The following is a 13070-nucleotide window of genomic DNA, read 5'->3' as shown; positions in this document are numbered from 1 at the left end:
ATACAGTCTGATTATAATCTCATTAGTAAATAATATAATGAGGTTAACTCACAGAAGACAATAATATAAATGTGCTTAGTGAATTGCTAAGGACAGGAAATGGAGATATACTTCTAAATACTGGCACATTTGCAATAAATGCAATAATTGCACAAATGCAATAAAACCATGCTGCTATCTATGCAGCAGCTCGGGGGCAATCCAAAGCTGGGTACTAGTTCTCTGATGTCGGAGTTCTGAGAGTCATTTCCAGGATTGCAAGTAAAGCTGACCTGAAGCTTATTTTATCAAAATGTGATGAAGCCCATCTTATCTATTAAACGAGGGAAGGGCACAGGCAGAAAGCTTACTACCAAGTCCATTAGGTTTTTGGCTTTGTTGCCAACAGAGTAACACTCAAGCCCCTCTGTTTCCAAATGTCCGTAGCTGAGGAAGAAGACAGTAGCTTTTTCATGATGAAGAGGAGACTTGTCTTCAAATCAGGCCTCTAAACAGTAGCTCTGTGAAGTGTTGAAAAGGCTTTGCTTTCATTTTCATGGTGTACAAAAAACTAATCTTTGAACATTCAATGTTTTTTTTGAAAAAGCCCATATAACCACATCAACTCAAAACAAACTTGGAATGTACTGGCCTGCTTGCTGGTAAGCTCACTAAACCAGTTCTCACTCAACTTGTAATGTGATAACAATTTTTATGCAATTACTTCTTTTTTGATGCAAATAGACAATGCCTGGATCTGTAGGACAGAGACCTTAAAGACATCTTTTCAATTTTCTGAAGTCACACACTCAGTTTTATGGAAAGAGAAGGGCAAGGTAGAGGATGCTACCACAATACCACAGAAATTTAAGATGTCCAAGGAAAAGACAGTTCCACATGATCCACAAAGGAGATTAGTATGTTCACTATTTTATTAGCCAAGTGTCACTATCTGTAGGATTTAAGTTACCTCTCCATCCAAGCCAGAAGCTATCAAGGCTATCAGGGAGAGGACATTATCTCCAATTTTGAGACACCTGAATCCAACATTTCAGGCTAGTGGGACTGACTATTAGATTGAATTATATTTCTGCCATGCTTGATACAAATAGGATGCCAATGTGATATGCCCTGAAGAGAAGACAGCAACAATAAAAACCCAGCAGAAAACATTGACTCCACTGCCATATGGATACACATGCATACACTTAAAAATTCAGTTTCATTTGAAGGCATCCAGTTACCTTCAGTACTTTTTAAAAATAATCATAGTCAGGAATTATCTTAAAGAAGAAGTGTACCTTTTAAATAAAGCATTACTGTGTCCCTTAAAATGTCTGTCATGCCTAGGGTCAATGGCAGATTCCAACCATGAGCAAAGAACGGGTTCCCTTGAAGGGCTCAGCCACTGACAGTGATCTTACATGCAAACTAAATAAAAATTAAAAACAATTGTAGGCAAAGGATGTGGAATTGCCATCATGAAGGTCCCTGTCATTCACAAATGTGGCTGACTACCATAGAATTGGGAACTAAGCCAAGATTTTCAAATACAAGAAAATGAAAAGGTCAAATGAACCATTTTCCAAGTACACTCAAGGCCTAGGTCTACCAAGCTCAAGGCTTTTGCTGTTAGGTGAAGAATGGCACTGAGCTCCAGTTTACCACGAGAAGGAAATATGTTGTTTCAGTTGTCATGTTTGCTTTATTTATGATGATGACTGCTTTGCTGTGATTACGTGAGTCCTGATGGTTGGGAGAGCTGCTAACCATGTGTTCAACACATGGGAGCATAAAAAACATTAAATATGAGTGTCAGTGCAGTAACATTATCAAATGGAACTTAAAGATCTTTAAAAAATCCCATTTTATTAATGAGGTCTGTATTTATATGTGGGGCAGAGGTAGACATGGTAGGAATTGAGAATAGTTTCAGACTTTAAAGATTAGGTAGACCTGAATCACCTCTTTTCATTTTATTCTGCAGTTCCTGTTACCAAAACACACAGAATGCAGCTCCTAATCCAATGCATTGTTGTCTTCTACATTTAATCATGTGTTTCTTCATCCTACTCTGTTCTCCAAGAAAAACAGTGGTGTGAGTCAGTGGCTAAATTTCATGGTAAACTGAGCGAGGCAAAGGAGAAAACACAGAAAAAAAATATGTGCTACTTGTTACTAGTCTCAAACTTTCCCTCCTTCCATAACCATTGTCATTCAGCTAAAGACCATTAAATGTATAAACACTGACGCCTTTTACTCCAGATCTTTGTTCTGAACCTAACCACCATATGACAGTGTTACTTTCTTGGGAACCACTGAAGATCTCCATTACAGATGACAGGGATTTTTGGGTCTGGGCATATTTGCTAGATCACAAAAGGTGCATATGGCTTTGATGGTGAATTCAGACATCTTCAAACTAATTCTTTATTTTGAAAAAAACCCAAACCCTAGCAGTTATTTCAGTGCAATATATATATTCTAATACCCCAGACTTCTCTAAAAGTGGCTGAAATTCAAGTGGAATAGCCTGTATCAGGAAATGCTGTTCTGATTCCTCAACTCAATAGAGAACACCTTTCTACATTGGAGATATAAAATACCACACTGTGACATTTTATATTTCTAAATGAACTAAACAGACTCATGAAAGAGCAGGTTAGGCCATCCATAATTCCCATAATTCACCATTGGTTAGTTTTTCCTTTTCTTAACACTGCAACAGTGACTAAGAGAATTGCAAAACTTTGATTCCAATGTGTAGTGCAATGGCTGTAAGATTTATGGACTTGAAAGCTGTGTTATGGCACTTGAAGAAACCTGTTTTTACTGCTGCATAAACCATTGATCAAATTAAAAAAAAAAAAAAAAAAAAAAAAAAAAAAAAAAGAAGAATTTAAGTAAATTCTTTAGAAGCCAGTGTTGTAACAGATAAGCATGGCTGTCATAGTTCTTGCATAGGCCCTGGCTATTGCTGAATTCCCAAACCCTATGACTGAGCTGACACAGGACTCTGTGCATGCCTGGGTAATGTATGTGTGCACAGGTAGAAAAGCAGAAATGTCCTGCTTCTGATTCTTTATAACTTCATCCTGCTAATCTCACAGTGTCTCTAGCTTTGCTGCAGCCTTTCTGGTGATTTCTGCTCTGAAGTTATGGTGTCTTGGAAGAATTTTCAGGTACTCTCTTGAGTGTGAAGTTATCCAGCAGGCATGCAGTATGTGCCATAATGATTCACATTTATTTCAGTTAAAATACATCAATTAGTAGTTGGGGCTACTTTCTAATTTCTAACCACATTGAATATTTTCTGCTGTGTTTTTACATTCTCAGCAGCAACCTTTAAGCCTTTAAAAGAGCAAGAACTATCTGCAAAATTGAAGATAAGGCCTTCATAAACCTATCCCAAAATATAAGCTGCTTGTAAAAAACACTTTGTGTCTATTTTGTTGTGCATCTGGAGGTTCTTGGTATGGAGGTTTACAAAACTGGGAATAATTTCCAGTTAAAAGATGGATGAACAGTTGCAAAGAAGTTAAGTGCTGGCACCAGTAAAGGCCCAAGTACCCACAGTTTGACTTGTGTCCAATGAAAATACCAAAGCACAAGCACATGCAGCTCAAACATTGCCTCTCTTTCCTGATTCCTCAGGCACCTAAAGGCTATACACAGCTATGCTTTCCTGTAATGATGGACCTCAGGTGCCTGCACTCCTACCTCTATACATGCCTAGGACTGTTTGAGACTCAGTGAACCTTCCACAGCTCTACACCTATCTCAGTCCTAAACCCAGCCTGAATCCACAGGCTTGGCAATTCTTCCCCTATATTCCCTGAGGGAGCAAGCCTGGCAACTGCTCATCTCACACATGTCTACAGGACCTGGCATTGCACGAAATACCACAGCAGACTTAGACAGTTAATTAAAGTGTCTGTAAGAGTTATGGCAAAAGAATCAAAACTCTAATGACACCAGACAAGACAATCAAGAATGAACACTGATTTGTCACCTAGTGCTTCATATAACAGACTGAACATAAGGAAGGACAGAGTAACTGGGCTCTAGCTAGTCCTCAAGGAGTGTTTGGGTAGCTAGGCAGACACCTGATAAAAATACAAGAGTAGTCTGAGAGATGGCAAAACCAAGGCGAACCACACACCCCACCTTCCTGAGTAAATGGCTAATTTTGGCTCCTTGTCTTGACTTAATTATTTTCTGAATTGTTGAACAGCTTCAGCAGGGGAGGTGCAGGTCTCAGACAAACAGGCTGCAGCCTCATGGCTAAGAGGCTGCACCCCTGGAGGTGCTGGTTTGAATGCCTCCAGTGAGTAGACAGACACCATCACCTTCTCTTTTCAGATTCCTGAAACACCACCAGCCTCCTTTCACTCACTTTTTATGTACTGTTTATTCTTTTCCTTCGGGAAAGATGTATTTAGCTGCTACCCAAATTCTTGGAAGAATGTTACATTTAGCAAGACTTGGAAACTAGCAAGAGTTCATTTGCTAGACTGTGCATTCTTTATTCTAGTAACTTCAAAAATATCTTTAGATAATTTTGCAACTGTTGAAAAGGAAACATTTAAAAACTCCACTTCCTTACTCACTACTAGCATTCCAGTGACAAATTTAATATTGCAATAATTGCAATGTATGGGATTTGCTGACCAAGAGCTCCAGTGAGCCTATGGGACCCTGTTAGTGTTCCTAACATGTCATCTCCTTTTAGCAAGATGCACCATATTTCAGCACTGAAGTTAAGGCACAATCTTTTTATCCACACCAGCATGACTAATTCTCTTCAAGGTGGTTTCAGGTGGAATTTTCCCTTTTAAAATACAAATGTCCAAGTACTGAAGAGTTTTTCAAAGCTTTTACATAAGCCGGTGGCAGTGTACTCAAACCAAGAGGGATCTGGACTCCAAATCAAACTTATAATTTAATTGCAAAGACTAAGACATAGAAGTACTTGGTTTTGCAAAGTACTTCTATAAATTAGAAACACACAAATCACATTTGGTTATGGTGGGGTTTTTTTCACCCAGGAAGGTGGTTTTGTTACAGCTGATCACATCTCCCCACCTAAAGCACAGAGGCTTTCTAAACAAGCTGTCCGATCTCCACAAGATAAAAAAATACTTTCTGCATCCAGATAACCTGTGCCTTCATCTGGATTTATCTAATTACTAACTGCATCAAGATAAAAAACAGTGTACTTTGTCTCTTGTAAGCTTTCACATCATTGCTTTCTTAATGTAAAAACTTCAGCCTGTAAGAAAGGCACAGCCAAAAGAACCCATAAACCATGAATCCAAGAACTTACTATATTAAAAATGAGGGTTTCTTCTTTGCCTTGCAGCACAGGAGAATATCCTTTTCATTTATGGTCTCTCTTTTGTCAGATCAGAAGAAAAAGAAATGGCTAAGATGATTTTTTTTAGTGTGTCTGATAACTTTTAATGACATCAGCTCCCAAGGAGTCTTTCCTCTAAGTGTTCTAGTATATTTAAAAAAAAATAAGTCATTTTTCATGAATTCCTACGCTCATTTTGAAACCCTGACTAGAAATAATAATACCTACTTCACAGTTCCATCTGGTTGAGAACCAAAAAGTCCTACCACAGTCTGATCTGAAGTGTAATTGATTTGATCACTGGCAATTTAACTTCCTCACTTACGTCTTTAGCGCATTAAGACTTCCTGGGGAGGGGAAAGAAAACTGTTTACATTTTTAGACTTCTTATAATTGCATCCAAAAGCTCCAAGTGTTTGGAGTCTGATTTACTACAAACACCTAGAGGACTGCTCCCAGTCCTATTTACAGAATCTCTCCTAACATCAAGTGACTTAACATTTTTTCAGGCACTTTGAATCACATGTTGTGAGGGAGGAAAAAAATCAATCAATCAAACTGCCAATGAAAGCAGCTAGTGGAGAACTGCTGGGCAGTGTGGTTAGTCCCAGAATGTAAGATGACAGCTCTTTCATGGTTCTGAACAGCTTGACAGAAAGGAAGAGTGATGTCTGTTGGAGCTATGTTTGAAGAGTTAAGTTTAGGACTTGGAAAAATTCTAATTAGAATTCAAGATAATGCAAGAAAGGAGAGATCAATGAATAAATACGCAACTGCCCTTAGCCAAACAAGCTAAACAGGATCCTTCTGACAAAGCAACAGAAGAAGCAAAACAGAGCAATTGTTGGAAATATTAAAAAAAAAAAAAAAGATTTGGCCTTAGGCTCATGTGTGTAGTTTCCCAGAAGTGATTTTTTTTTGGCAATTTTTGAAAGAGTAAATTTTTGGTAACCATACAGATTTTTAAAAAATAGACTATTTTTGTATGTTATTATTATTGTATTTCTAATCCTGAAGTCCATAAAGTTTAGCATTTTAATATGCACCTTAACTAGAAAGGGGAAAGAGCTATATATAAATTATTTCTTTGAGCAAGGCTCACCTGACTCAATTCTTTTGGATTTTTGTGTGTGCTTCACATAATACACTCTGAACAGCTCCACTGAAAACAAAGTCAAGCATCTGGCAAGCCCCTGCAGGATTCAGGTCTGAATCTAATTTCAGCAAAACAATGAAGTATGTGCACAAATCCACCTTTCTTACCAAAGCACTTAACTATCAGTTTGCATTTATGTGTATAGTAAAAATATTATATAAGTCAACCAGCAGTTCTTTTAGGAAAAGACAACTGGTTAAACAATTCTTTGTCTGGCTTTAAGCATTTTTTTTTATCCATGACAGTGAAAACTTGGCTTATTCACTGGAAATATCCTTTTTTTAATTTTATTGGGGAGAATTACAGAAGTTAAGAGGCCTTCTTCCCTATTAAAAGCATTTAGAAATTTCAAAATAGATGTATTCAAGCATTCAAGATGTATTCAAGCACATTCAAGACACAAATTATGTGAAAGTTATAAAAGGTATGTTTCACCTTTCCAGATTATGTTGAACTCTCAGCTCTTCTTATGGATTACTTATTTCATGAGTTTGGTACCCAATCAGCTTTAAGGACTCAGGCCAAAATGATTCCTTTGAAAACTCTGTTCCCTACACTGCGGTTTTATAGGCGGGGAAATTGAGTCAAGAGAAAATTGGTATGATTGAAACAAAGTAAAGAATGAAGGTGGGGGTTTGAACTTGTCCCTCATACCTGCTCTTGACAGAGAGACCGTCTAAATAAAAATGGCAGTGAGGCAGAGTTTTGTTTCTTCCCACCTCCATTAGTATTCTCTCTGAGAAGTGGAGCAACTGATGCTGCAGCAGTAGAATTGTTTAACAGAGTTCTTTCCTTACTGTAATATAGCAGCCACTTTTTGTGACACTGGATTTCAGCTATAAAATGCAGAAATTCTCAGTTGTTATCTCAGACAAAAAAAAAAAAAAAAGCTTCAGCTCTTTCATTCCTGCAAAGCTACATTTTTTTTTTTTTAATCTGGTATTCTGTTTTTACATACCTATTGCCAGGAAAAGCAAAAAGAACAGATAAGATTTCAATTTTGAAAAGAGGGCAATGGAACAAAAACCCAAAACCAAACCAACCCACAACAAAACAAACCAAAATAATTGCCTTGCAAATCCCCTTACATAATAAAATAGTTTTCCTGTCTTTCTTACTCTTTTTTTTGTTCCACTACAGACATAAGTGGCAGAGTCAGGAAAAAAGCCTGGATAGATCTCAACTCCTCCCTACCTACCTTAGCTGCCAGACTGACACTGTGTGCTCGATGGGTGTTGCACAGAATCCCCCACAGATAACACCCTAAAACACAGGTGGTCACACAACAAGCTGCCTTGCATCACAGTAAGAAAAAAGTAAAAGGGACTATTTTGCCAGAACTCTGCATGAGATATCTATGTCTTAAAAGTATATGAAATCTAAGATGTTGGGACGCAGTAAGGTTCGGGAAAGGAGTTTTTCAGTTTTGCAGCATAACTGGAAATTATGTGTCATAGCTGTCATAATGTAAAATTATGACAGCTATGAAAGTGAAGTGAAATATGTATGTAAATAACACACTGAGCTCCTTAGATGCCTCTTTTCATATTTCCCAGATACAGCTTCATACTGTAAGGGCTTCTGATGTTCATACAAACTCAGTTTGCTTAGCTGAGTCACTTCTCACATCACGTTGCTCCAGAAATGCCCTGAAAGCAAAGCATGTCAGCAAACACCTCCTACAGCTTCAGGAGACAAAAGAAAAAGAAAAGCAAACGCACGAGGGCAGAGGAATTTTATGACTTTCATTTTCTTGGCAAATTCTTTTATAGTCATCAAGTACATAAGATGCATCAAGAAATTGTGAAAGAGAGTTTAAAAAATTTAGCTTGACATATGATATTTCTTCATTTGGCATAAAAGTTTATATTTGTTCAGCAATCAAACTTCATCCTAATAAAATAAGCTCTTCTAAATAGCTTTTGAAAAATAGTCACATATGGATTATATTTTGTATGTAGGTGTTTTGATGCCAGAAAACATATTTTTTGTTCTCTGTCTGCATCACATAGCTGAGTGGAATGCTGGTGGGTGACCATGGCTCCTAGGCGTGGACATCATTACAAGCCCACAACCTGAATCTACATGCAGTATATGCTGAACAAGAAAGCTTTTCAAGCATACCAGAAACCATACTTTTCAGAGAAAACCCAAGACTTTAAAATTATTTAGATACTTAAAGATTTTATCTTATAGTAATTTATTCTTTTAATTTCTAATATCCTGTGTATGAGGATTTTTGAACTATTCCTAGATCAAGCAATATTTTGAAATTCAGAGAAATGTAAAATACTTCATTTTCAGAAAAAAAAAGGCCCCCAAATAAGCACTTTTTCCTAATTAATTTTCTCTCATTCAGATGATGGTAATTTATATGTTAAAAAGCTGATGTTCTGTCAACATAAAGCTAAAATACTGCTTTTTCAGTAAGTACAATATTTTCCAAACTCCATCATATAGACAGATTGAAATTCCTTAATTAAACAGAATTTTGCCAACGTGAAGCACAGTCTTAAACTTGATTTTCCAGTTCATTTAAAGAGAAATTTAACTCAATTCAGAATAACCTCAGCTTTTTCTGGTAGTACTTTATAAGGCTTGATATGAAGCACAATGCTACTTAAATTAGAGGTTTTTTCATATAATCATCTGCAATAGAATAAACAGTAGAGTACCTGCACAAGAATAACAGGCCTGGTATGTTAGTATACTATCTTGAAACCAATGTGCACGTCTCTTTCTCTCATTTAATGCCAGCTATTATTGTTTGCCTACTTAGGTTTGAAATAAAAAGCAAAAACCACATTTTCCTTGCTGATTTACATTTCTTTTGGATATGTTTAAAATCCACAGGAAACTGAATTCTTTGAGTGTCAGACCTTTTCTAAGAGAAAACAAGGAGTGTTCTTCCCATATATAGCAAAGAAGCTCACACACCTCAGCAGAAATGTAATGATGGCCCCACACAACACACACTACCAAGATCTTGCTTTGGCCCCAAGTCATGAATCACTTCTGAGGCACTGCTGATCTTACTCATCAAGTCAGGAAGACAGCAGTGTGCTCAGAAACTCAGAAGAGTTGAGTCAGTGCTTGTTCTAGACTCATTACAGCTCAGCTAGAAAAGTTACTGCTGTTTGGTGAGACAAATCAAGCTCCTTTCTCTCCTTAACAGAAGATTTCAAAAGACCAAGCAAAGCAGTTCAGATGTACCCTGTCTCTGTTGGACAGCTTGCCTTACTTCTGACTTTGCCTTACTTCTGGAGGAGCAGGTCTAGGCATGAGAGATACTGGCTTTCTAGGTGTATTAGGGCCAGGTTCTTGGCTGTCATAGATCATTTACATCTCCCTGAGTCATTAAAAACTATTCTAATTTACTCAAGAAGAGCTCTGGCCCCTGTGAATTTTGGCTTCTCTGCAAAGGCTTTTAGTAAGGTGCCAGCTGTCCTGGCAGTGAGGATACTTTAAGCAGCACTCCAAGTTAGCAGTAGCATGCAGGAGCTCAGCCCAATAACATTTCTCTCTGCAAGAATTAAGTACAGCACTTATTTTAAGCTTCCAAATTCTTACTGTTCCATTAAAACAAAGAACAATTCACACAGTGAATACCAGCAAGAAATAGGGAAAAAAAAAAAAAAAAAAAAGAGCTAACAAGAGCAAGCAGGTAGTTGTAGTTGTCGGGTTCACAGCACACACCACTACCATCCAATGACATTAAAGCTCTTAATCTCAAACCTATACCTATACCACAAAACCATGCACATTTCCATAGGCCTCCTTAATACTAAATAATTGAACAACATTTCCCCATGGGTATTCCAGCTCCAATTAGAAGCCCTGACAAGAATCAACAAAATTTCAAGTCTGGGTATGGTAGGAGGAAGAAGTAAATCCCTTTCAGCACTGGGTGCTTTTTTAACCAGTCTTTGGTTGAGATCTAACCAGCACAGCTGAAGCTTTGGAGCAAACCCATGGAATGTTTTGTTAAGGATTCCAGCAGAAATAAAGAACTCTTCCAAGCTGGAAATTATTCCAGATACCTGAAAGAATGATGAGGGGAAAAGAGATCTTTCCCTCTGCCTCCCTCAATCTCAAACAAATAAAAAGAGGCATAACATTTTTTTTAACATCCTTTCAAAAATATTAAAAAAAAAAATTCTACCTTCATTCAGTCCAGATGCTGCTGCAATTATTTATCTTGTTGCTACCCAAATTTATTTTTTGTATTTTTGTGAATGAGAAAACAAATACTTGCAGAAATAATTCTACTTTCCAACTGTCAGAGAAATCTGAACACTCGTCTTGCTTGACCCAAGGTGCTAGTGCATACTTGGAAAACTGCGGATTAAGCTAAGAGAAAGAAGCCAGAGGAGAAGATATGGTATAGGATATTCAGCTGCAAGAAAAGGAAGATGGATCTTGAGGAGGCAACACAACTTCTACACCAGGACCTGTTTTCTAAAGTGTTTCCTAGTGTGCTTTAAGTCAGTGAGAGCTTCTCCGGATCACAAACTCTGGCTAGATGCCTGAATGCAGTAAGGCATTAAGTGGGTATACCTGCTCTGCAATTGCTGCCCAGAAACATCATCTAGGAAAGGCAATGCCAGAGTGGCATGACAATAACACCCCAGAAAAATACAGCAGAGAGGCAGCTTGCCTGCAGCAGTGCCTGGAAGAGCCTCAGTGGCAGTGCCATGGTGAGCACTAAGAGGAGCTCAGACCAAAGGGCAGGAAGCAGCTGGTGCTTCCCGCAGGGCTTGGGCTGCAGCCCTGGGGAGGGGCAGCGCAGAGCAGCGGCCCAACCTCTCTGGGGCTGGTAATCAGAGTGAGAGACAGAGAGCAGAAGAGACCTGCATAGACCCTTTCAATTCAGTAGAACTCCTTCACAGAAGGAAATGGAAAAGAGAACAAAGTCTGTCAACAGACAGACAGAGAGAGGTGGGAATTGTGACCTTTTCTTTGGAATCACGAAGGAAGGACGCCAATTACTTAAAAACAAATAAAATAAAAACAATAGCGCTTTTATGAGTAAAAAACCCAACCAAACATAATCCTACAAATTCCCTAGGCCTCTTCTTCTATCTATATAGATGTAATTTACTGTAATTCCGTGCCAGTAATCCTTCCCCCATTAACTGTCTTTGAATTTCAGTGCTCCTGCACACCAGCTCATTTTCTCTCTCATGCTGCCACCTACCACTGCGCTATGGTGACTTGTCCTGTGACTGATTTCTTGTTTTTAACAAGTTGTCGCTAAATGTGTGTGAATTATTGTAACAGACCTAATTAACTACCTTGCTAAGCACTCAGGCTCTAAAAGAAACCAAGCATCGGTCTCAGCAAGCTACCGCTAAGTACTGTGAAAGTCAGAAACTTGGCATTTTGCCGAGCTCCGGCATCCCTAATGTAGCAAAATCCTTTCATTTTAATTCGTCTTCCCCATCTGCAAGTAAAACAACCTCTTAGGTGAGATCCGGGCCTGGTGGGTGCTGACTGCCGGTGACCGAGGAGCAGGGCTGGTTTGATTCACGCAGTAACTTGTACCCAGCAGCAAGGCGAGCACAGATCTGTCGGCACCACCTGCAGCGCTCGCGTCCGTGGCAGAGCTTCCCTTTAGCGCTGCTTTCCGCTGCGTGATGCCCGCAGCTGGGCGCGGCAGCTGACAAACGTCTCCGTTTCCTCAGCACGCCCAAAAGTCAGCCCGCGGCCCGGAGGCTGCTCCTGCCCGTAAGGACTGCGGTAGCCCCGCAAGAGACGAGCGCCGGCGCCGAGCGCTTGGAGGACGGGGCCCGGCTAGCACTGGAGGAAGCGCAGGCTTCGCCGCGGGGTCCGCCCGCCCTCCAGGGCTCTGCCGCCCCTCGATGCCCGCAGATTCGGAGTACGCCTTCGGGCAGCTGCAGCGCAGAGAGATGATCCTGGGTACTGCTGGGATAGGCTGGGTCCGCAAAATGCTCAGCCCAGCCGGTTTCTGCCTACTTTCGAGTGACTCCTGGGACCCCGCGGGGGCCGGCTCGCTGTGGTTCGCTGCCCCCGCGGCCGCCCCGACGGCCGGGCGGCTCCGGCCGGCTCCGCGCCCTGCCCCGGCGGGACGCGCCGCTCCTTCGCCGTCCTTGCCCCTCGCGGGAGGCTTGAGGAGCCCCCCGCTCCCCGAGAGACACAGTGACGGGACACCCGAGGTGTCTCGCCTCTTGCAGGATAAAATATAAAAAATTAAAAAAAAGAAAAAAGAAGAAAAAAGACAAACACTCTCCCCCCCTCCCCCCCCCCAAAAAAACCAAACCCAAACCCGAAGTGATACAGAGCCATGAGCGCGGGGCTGCGGATCGGGAGCTACTGTTTAACACCCCGCACACAGACATTGCCACAAAGGCTTTTTTCTCCAAAGCTGCAAAATTCCCCGCACACTGCAGAACCGCAGAAAGCCAATTTGCAAGAGCCGCAAAGGTGGCTGCCTCCCCGCAGCGGGCCCACTCGCCCAGCCGGCTCATGGGCACGGGAGCGCCCGGCGTGCACGGAAGGGCGGCGGAGGCGGTGGGAGCGGGGGGGGGAGGTAGGATTTAATTCTTCTTAACTGTCATA

This window comes from Lonchura striata, chromosome 5, assembly GCF_050655825.1.
Source record: "Lonchura striata isolate lonStrDom1 chromosome 5, ASM5065582v1, whole genome shotgun sequence".
NCBI classification, from domain to species: Eukaryota; Metazoa; Chordata; class Aves; order Passeriformes; family Estrildidae; genus Lonchura; species Lonchura striata.
This window is presented reverse-complemented; position numbering follows the sequence as displayed.